This window comes from Sus scrofa, chromosome 14 (genome assembly GCF_054392235.1).
Source record: "Sus scrofa isolate SSC_HxYL_T2T_F1_AM1 chromosome 14, Sscrofa_HxYL_maternal_Yorkshire_Landrace_v2.0, whole genome shotgun sequence".
Lineage (NCBI taxonomy): Eukaryota > Metazoa > Chordata > Mammalia > Artiodactyla > Suidae > Sus > Sus scrofa.
Genome location: NC_139396.1, coordinates 11,349,750 through 11,358,029, shown reverse-complemented (window position 1 = coordinate 11,358,029; position 8,280 = coordinate 11,349,750). Strand labels below are relative to the sequence as shown.

Here is an 8,280-nt window from a genome sequence, read left to right as displayed (position 1 = left end):
CACTGTACTCCTGCCTGCAGAATCTAGGCAGAGAGGTTGTTTTCACAACTAGACAATTAATTGTTATCCCTAAGGCATTCATTCCTTAACAGTTCTAATCTTTTATATGTATTAATCTCTCTTTAAGAAACATAAGAATCTTGCCAATACCTACGGTTTTATCAATGAACCCATTTTATCAACTGTCAGTGCCATGGCTATACATGTACGAAATCTAAAATATATATGTGTGTATTGCATATCCCGAGTTTGCTATTTTTCTGCCTTTTGCTTCTTAGGGCCACACCTGCAGCATAGGGGAGTTCCCAGGCTATGGGTCTAATCAGAGCTGTGGCTGCTGGTCACAGCCACAGCCACAGTCACAGCAATGAGGTATCCAAGCCATGTCTATGACCTATACCAGAGCTCACGGCAATGCCGGATCTCTGACCCATTTAGTGAGGCCAGGGATCAACCCTGCATCCTCGTGGATACCAGTCAGATTTGTTTCCACTGTGCCACAACAGGAACTCCTTGGGTTTGCTATTTTTCATATCACACTCTCCCTCCCTCAATCATTCCAATGGTGCTGTGGGGTGATCAGTCTTGACACAGACACCTTTCCTGGGTTCCCCTCACAGAGCCCTGTTCTGGACCCCATACCCACTTCAGCCACCCCTCTCTCCACACTCCTTTCTGCAGTGAGCTGCTCTAGGCCCCACCGGACAGCTGCTAACATACTCTACATGGATGAAACATCGCAGTAGGTTATGTGACAGCAGGTTATCTGGTAGAGCTGCATGAACCAGAGGGACTCAACTCTTGGCCACGCTCAGGCTGCACACACCCCAAACACTTTGCTTCCTGATAGCAGTGACTTTCAAACAAGATTCTTACTCAAGTCCCAGAGAATAATGCAGACATGGGTGCTAGCTGCATGTACATTTCATAAGAAAGGACTTATGATCTTAGACTAAATCTAATCACACATTATAAAATTCATCAACCAATAAATGAATCATCTGGGGGACATCTACAGTACAAATACTTTCATGTCAGTCCTTCAGAGGTTTCTTAAAAGAGTTTTGGAATTTATTTGACCAGGGGGAGGGGTTGGTCAGGGGATTTAGAAAGACCCCATCACACATTCCCCATCGGACAACAATGTCCTGGAAGGCAGCAACAATGGCTTCCTGCCACCAGCACAAGAGCAACAAGACTAGGGTCAACTCTGCACCCCCTGAAAACATGCCCAGTAACTGGTAGAGAGTATTTATGCTCCAAAAATATGAGACTTCCTCCCCCAGTACGAGGATACTCCAAGAATCACTCACAGAGCCCCATCCTCTCAGTTTACAATGAAGAAACAATGGCTGGAAGAAGTGGAGTCATTGGACCAAGGTCACCCAGTAGCTTGGAGTCCAAGTAAATATATTTATTTAGCAAACAAGGGTCTGGAAACCAGTGCAGTAAAGTCCTCATCATCAGAGTGATTTTATTATTCCTCAGCCAGCCAGCCATATATTTGTTCTATTAAACTTTCACCACACAGCCTTGGCTTTAATATTGTCACATGCATTCCTCTTCTCTCCCCAGAAGAGTGATGCTCTTTGAGGCACAAGATTCCCTCCAAATTCCATGTTAACAGTCCAGGAGAGCCTGGCTCTGCTGGGTGAGGAAGGACCACCACCTGACTCAGTGCTGCTGGTGGCAGCAAGCCAGCTGAGCAATGCCTCAGGTCCTGAGTGGACTCACTGGGAAGGCTGGTGTTGGCACTCATCAGGGGCTGTCGCAGCAGCTGCATGTCTGTCATATCCACATTAGGTGTCCCGGGCTGATTGAGGGGCCAGAGTGTAGGAGGAGGCTGAGTGTTGGCTGTACTCTTAAGACCTAGGAGAGGTACAGGACAACACCCACACCCTCACTTCAACACTGGGAGAAAGCCTGAGACCAAAGTGAACCATGAAGGTCAAGGGTGGATGCTGCAGGAATAAGGGGATAAAGCTCTGTCTTCCTCATTGAGCACCCTTGCTGGGTAGATCTCTCCTCTGGGACTGTGACCCTCTCTCTGTAAACCAAACTGTCACCAGTCTGAGGTCTTATGTGAAGATGGATCTTCCACATATCAAATTAGGTTCTAGGCTTAACAAGAGTCTTCTTGGCACATACTTAGTGGGATGACATTGGTGATGGGGGCCAAAACCCTGCTGTAAGCCATGGTGCTCCATGGCCTGCAGGGTCCTTCGGTGGGGGAGAACTGTGGTCCAGTGACTGCAGGGGCCTACTTGCCATGGGCAGAAACCCAGGATGTCAGTCATCACATATGTGTTTCATCAGAGGGGTCACGTGCTTCATGGTAGGCGAATCAGGAAGGAGCATGTGCCAGGAGCTAGGATGCAAGGGCAAGGCTGTCTGAGAACCTCAGTTACTGACCGCAGCTGCATTTTCCACGGGCCACATGCTGTTGGAACTAGACTTTGGTGCAAGCAAGTTTAGAGGGGTTCTCCATGGTGGGAGCTGTGTTCTCTCCTGATGGCACTCTGCCCATGCCAGCCTTGTGGTGTGAAGACAGAATGAGGATTGGGTGGGCTGTTTCTCAGCTGTGCAACCTGCATAAAAGGAGCTGAAACTCAGATATTCAGGCTTATGGACTGTCAGTGAGACCATGCTCCTTGCCTCTGATCCTTTCCTGCTTCCTCATCCTATTTCTTCACCAGTGAGCCTGAAAAGTAGGCATGGATATAGGAATGGAGGATGGAGGCTCCAGCCCAGCAGCACAGTGGTGCTGACCAGTGAGGCATGGAAGTCCTCGTGTGTTGCCGAGGCTCATCGTCCAGCATAGATGCAGGCAAAGCCCAGTGAAGATTTCAAAGTCAAGAGGAGAGTGTACTCAGAAGGCTGTGCCTGGACATCTCTGACTCTAGAATGAAGCTTGCTCAGAGGCAGAGGGGAAACCAGTCAGTTGGTTAGAGAAAAGCCTTTAGCTCTGCCACTTAAACTAACAGACTTACAAATTACCTGACAGGCTTTGGGACAACACGAGGAAGCCTCAGAAGACTAGGGTCAACTTCCTAGCAAGTTTTGTTCTAACAAGAGGGGAAGGAAGCCCTGTATTTTAGCAAATAGCTGGGAGAGGAGGAACGAGCCAAGTGAAAAGGCAGATGAGGCTGGCAGCCCCGGGCAATCTTCAAAAAATTACTGGGAGAAACCCAGGGGGAGCGAGGAAGCTGTTGATGGGAGGTTCTGTTCCTGGTGGGGGTGGGCGGTTGCTGTTCTGCTGCAGAACTTGGAAAGCTGAGTCAAGCCATGGTGCTTGATTTAGCTTGGCTTGGTCTTTCTCAGGTCGAGCATTTGACAGGCACCTGCAGAGCTCTCTCTGAACCCCAGAGAGCTCAGACTACAAATCATCATTAGCAAAAGGTTCACAGCTTAGGTTAAGAAATGAGAAGGGACTAGGTCCATCTTCAGCAGATGAAGAAACCAGGAGGCACTCTTTTCTGCACAGAAGCCAAAGACAGCAGCCTTAAAATGTCTTGGGCCAGTTTGAAGAAGTATAGGGAAAAGAGCAATGGTTGTAAGGAAAGCAGGGCCCTTAATTTTGTTTGGAAGTTGCTTATTATAATTGCGGATTCCATCATCATCTGGGGTGTGGGAACCCTTGAGAATAGAAAAGGGGATTTCGGAAGTTTTAACGCACAGCCTATACATGGTGAAGAGACAGGAAATGCCATGAAACCTGAAGGTGCCACCAATGCAAGTTACACACTTGTTAGCTGACAGTGGGGCTTTGGATGCCATTTTTCAGGGCGAAAGGCAGTCTGTCTAAAGGGTAGAAGGTGTCCCTAGAACATAGAAACTCTGTGTCACAACCCATTGACCGGAGACAGCTTTTAATTGACCATGGATGTTTGAGGCTAGAGTCTGGTGAAATTATGCACTTTTAATGGCAACTTGGAGGAGCTTAACCAGGACATGCACTGCTCTTTTCTCTCTTTGACTCCTTGTCCATTGTCCTCCTCTACACACTGCAAGCCATCTGCCATAGTCTGTAACTGGTGACAACCGTGCAGATTTAAACTGCAGGAGAGGCATCAGGCTCTGCAAACTCTGCATTTCCAAAATCGCTGTTTGGACTGTAAGCTGACCAAATAGACACATTTAGGATTTGGGCTCCTGTTTCCCAGCCAGAAATGCAGGCCTGGGAAAAGATGCTTCTCTATCTTGACACAAAGCTTTGTCTTGACAATTCATTGGAGCGTTGAGAAAATGGAACACAGAAGTCTCAGAGTTGGTGCAGCCCAATTTGGAAGCACGGGGAGGCTCCACATCCATTCCGGGGAAAATGAATTATGCTGCAGGTTCCGAAGAAGATCCTGACATTATCAGGAGCCGCTAGGGCCCTCTGGTCAGGACCAGCCAGAGGAAGAAAAAGGAGGAGAGAAGAGATGCTCTTCCGGGATCTTAGGTCTTGAGTTGATGATGGGAGGGAGCTGGGTGAGAAATTTTACAAAGTTATAACACATTGTTACGATCCCTCACCTCGTCAGCTCCTGTCTGCTTGACAAGGACAATATCCTTTCAGGAAAATATGAAATAAAATGGAAAGTGGCCTCACGATGAAGTTACCTGAAGCAATGGCCTGATATGTTACAGAGTGTTGGGAGCAACATTAAAAAGGCATTTGTAACTGGCCACCTCCATGGCTCCAAGTGGAAGCTGATGCAGGCCTTCTCAGTCCCAGGGCTTTTGTGAGAGTTGGCCCCTCATGACCACTCTTGGCAAGCCAGGCCTGGGACGCTGGGGACCCCACCAGGGAAAAATTCCTTTTAAAGAGTCACAGCCCCTCTAACATGGACATTCTAGCAAGAGTCACGACTGGGCAGAGGGTCAGAGGCATTCGCACCTGTGAGAGGAGGAAGGAGGAGCCCAGCACCAAAGGGGGCTGGAAGTTGGCGACTGTCACCACAATAATCTAATTATTACTCTGCTCCTGTCCCCTCCTGAATAACTTTTTTATTGAAGTAGAGTGGATTTCCAATGTTGTGTGTCAGGTGTGCAGAAAAGTGATTCCATTATACCCCTGCATGTGTATATCTAGTCTTTTCCAGATTCGTTTCCATTACAGGTTCGTACAAGATGCTGATAGGTTGTCTATTTGATATTTAGTAGTGCTGATACCGTCCTCAATCTACCATAACTGGGCCCATCTGAATGACACCCAACACCGCTCCTTCCTGAAGGCTTTCCTCTCAAGCTGGATGCCTGTCAAGATTCCTGTGCTGTGTGACAGCCCTCTCACTGCTGGCCCTGCAGTCAGCCCCTTCTCCACTTCCTCTAGCTGTCCTCTCACCTCATCACCACCCACCCCGCCTTATTCCCACCTCATTACCGACCTCCCACTTCATCACAGCTGTCACCATCCCATCGCCACCCTCCTCCTTCACCCCCATCCTCCCACCTCACCGCAGATCTCCTAACCACCCTCTCTCTCAGCTCAACTCCACCATCCTCCCACCTCATCTCCGTAACCCCACCTCATCGCTGTCCTCCCCACTTCATCACTGGCATCCTTCCACCTCACCACCACCCCCCCATCTCATCACCAACCTCCCACTTCACCACCACCCTCCATCTCATCACCAACCTCCCACCTCATCACCATCCTCCCCATCTCACCACCACCCTCTCATCTCATCTCCGTCTTCCCCATCTCACCACCACCCTCCCATCTCATCGCCAACCTTCCACCTCATCACCATCCTCCCATCTCACCACCACCCTCACATCTCATCTCCGTCTTCCCCACCGCCCCCTCACTCCCTCAGCACCACCACCTGCTCCCCACTGGCTCTTCTGGCGCCCTGGACTCCTCTGCCCCCCCCAGGCCTCCTTCTTCTCCTCAGCAGTTCAACTGTCACCTACAAAGCCCATTAACAATTCCCTGCTCATAAAAGTACAGTCTGGGAAATAAAGCAAAGTCTACCTTTTCTTTTCCTTTGTGCTTGGCCAGGTTTCAGTTGCTTGCAGGGCGCAGTGCAGAGACACCACGCCTGCACTGCAGACCCCAGTTAGGGAAGCAGCTGCGCCAGCCGTTAAAAAACGGTTCCTGAGGAAATAAGAGCAACACCGCGATTCAAGATGGCAGCGGACTGTGAACTAGGCTGTGCCTGGGATTGGGTGTGAGCCGTGTGTCCCCGCCTCCCGCGGCCTGCCGAGGCCCCGCCCCCCGGGCACATTGCCAGCCGAGGCCCCGCCCCCCCGCGCTCGGCCTGCAGAACCCTCGCCCCCCAGTCACATAGCCTGCTGAGGCAAAGCCCCCCGGCAGAGGGCCTGCAGAGGCCCCGAAACCTGGCACATGGCCTGCCGAGGCCCCGCCTCCCCGCGCGCGGCCAGCCGAGGCCACGCCCCCCGGGCACATTGACAGCCGAGGGCCCCCCCCCCCCCCCCCCCCCCCCGCGCTCGGCCTGCAGTAGCCGCGCCAACCTGGCACAAGGCCGGCCGAGGACCCCCTGTCAGCGCGCGGCCTGCGAGGCCCCGCCCCCCAGGAAACGCCTGCCGAGGTCCCGCCTCCCTGGCACGCGGCCTGCCGAGGCCACATCCCCCCAGGAAAAGGCCTGCCCTGGCCCCGCCTCCCCGCGCGCGGCCTGCCTAGGCCCCGTCCCCCCAGGAAAAGGCCTGCCGAGGCCCCGCCTCCCTGGCTCGGCCTGCAGAAGCCGCGCCCCCCAGTCGTATAGCCTACCGAGGCCCCGCTCCCCCCGCGCGCGGCCTGTCGAAGCACCACCTCCCCGCGCGCGGCCTGCCGAGGCCCCGCCCCCACGGCACAGGGCCTGCCGAGGCTTCTCCTCCCTGGCACGCGGCCTGCCAAGGCCCTGCCTCCCTGGCACATGGCTTGCCGAGGCCCCGCCTCCCCGCGCGGGGCCTGCAGAAACCTTGCCCACCTGGCACTTGGCCTGCTGAGGCCCCGCCCCCCAGGCACACGGCCCGCCGAGACCCCGCCTCCCCGCGCATGGCTTGCCCAGGCCCCGTCCCCCCAGCACAAGGCCTGTCTAGGCCCCGCCTCCCCGCGCGGCCCCCAGAAGCCGCGCCCCCCAGTCACATAGCCTGCGGAGGCCCCGCCCCCCCGGCGCAGGGCCTGCCGAAACCCCGCCTCCCCGCCCGCGGCCTGCAGAAGCCTTGCCCACCTGGCACGTGGCCTGCAGAGGGCCCCCCCCCCCCCGCCCTGTCCGCGCAAGTCCCGCAGAAGCCGCGCCCCTCAGTCACACAGCCTGCCGAGGCCCCGCCTCCTCAGCACGCGGCCTGCTGAAGCCCCGCCTTCCCCAGGTCGGCCTGAAGAAGCCACGCCCCCCAGTCACACAGCCTGCCGAGGCCCCGCCCCCCTGGCACCTGGACTGAAGAGGCCCTGCCTCCCCGCAAGGCCTACTGAGGGGGGTCCCCTTCGCACCCTACAGGGCCTGCTAAGGCCCCGTCTTCCTGCCGAGTCTGCCCCCCCCCCACCGCCGCCACCCCACGCCGCCTGCAGTGGCTATGCGCCCCACCGCCGAGCCCCAGCGCGCCTGCCTTGTCACCTCGCCACCACCACCCCCCCTCGCCCCCCGCCCCCCGCCCATGAACTGAGGAGACACTGTGAAGCTCCCAGGCCCGCCTGACTGCAGAGTGTGTGCTTGGAGCTCACAGCCCCGTCTTCGGGTGATGGAGAATGCTTTCCTTTCCTTCTCTGGGCCGGAGCCACGAGGGCAGGTGGCCCCTTGATGCGGCCCAGCTGGAAAGTGTCAGGAACACAACTTCCACCTGGTCTCTATGCCTACTGCTGGAAGCCACCGTGTCCAGCTCCCTTGGCCCATCCCCAGCTCTACCTGCAGTGGTTACCCTCTGCTCCCCGCTGCTGGCCGGGTCCCACCTAGGCCACCATCCCGGGGCCTCTGGCCGCTCACAGTCCCTCCCTGCACCTGCTCCCTCCAGGCTTCTTCCACGTTGTCCTCTGTCCCCCACAACCACACTGTTCCCACCCCTCCCTCACTGGTCCCCAGCTTTGGTCTCATCCACTCAGGTGTCCTTTCCTCCTTCTGGACCCTCTCCGCCTCCCTGACACGCGGCCTGCCGCGGACCCCCTGTCCGCGCGCTGCTCGTCGAAGCACCGCCCCCCCCAGGAAACGGCCTGCGGAGGCCCCGCCTCCCCCGCTCAGCCCGCAGAAGCCGCGCCCCCCAGTCACATAGCCTACCAAGGCCCCGCCCCCCCCGGCAGAGGGCCTGCCGAGGCCCCGCCCCCCAGGACACGTGCTGCAGAGGCCCCGCCCCCCCCCC

At 55.7% G+C, this 8,280-nt stretch overlaps 1 long non-coding RNA gene across 3 annotated transcripts; it reads right to left on the bottom strand.

Moving 5' to 3' along the window:
• Nucleotides 1–1,393: 1,393 nt before the first annotated feature.
• LOC146396306 (uncharacterized) lies at nt 1,394–7,700 on the bottom strand. Of its 3 annotated transcripts, none has more exons than XR_014826490.1 (3): nt 6,719–6,926; nt 5,963–6,085; nt 1,394–4,469 (listed from the first exon to the last, which is right to left on the bottom strand). It is a non-coding gene; the product is annotated as an uncharacterized LOC146396306 (long non-coding RNA). The 3 variants fall into 3 exon arrangements; XR_014826489.1 differs by having other exon boundaries at nt 6,463–6,755; XR_014826491.1 differs by lacking the exon at nt 6,719–6,926 and adding an exon at nt 7,652–7,700 and having other exon boundaries at nt 1,601–4,469.
• Nucleotides 7,701–8,280: the final 580 nt, after the last annotated feature.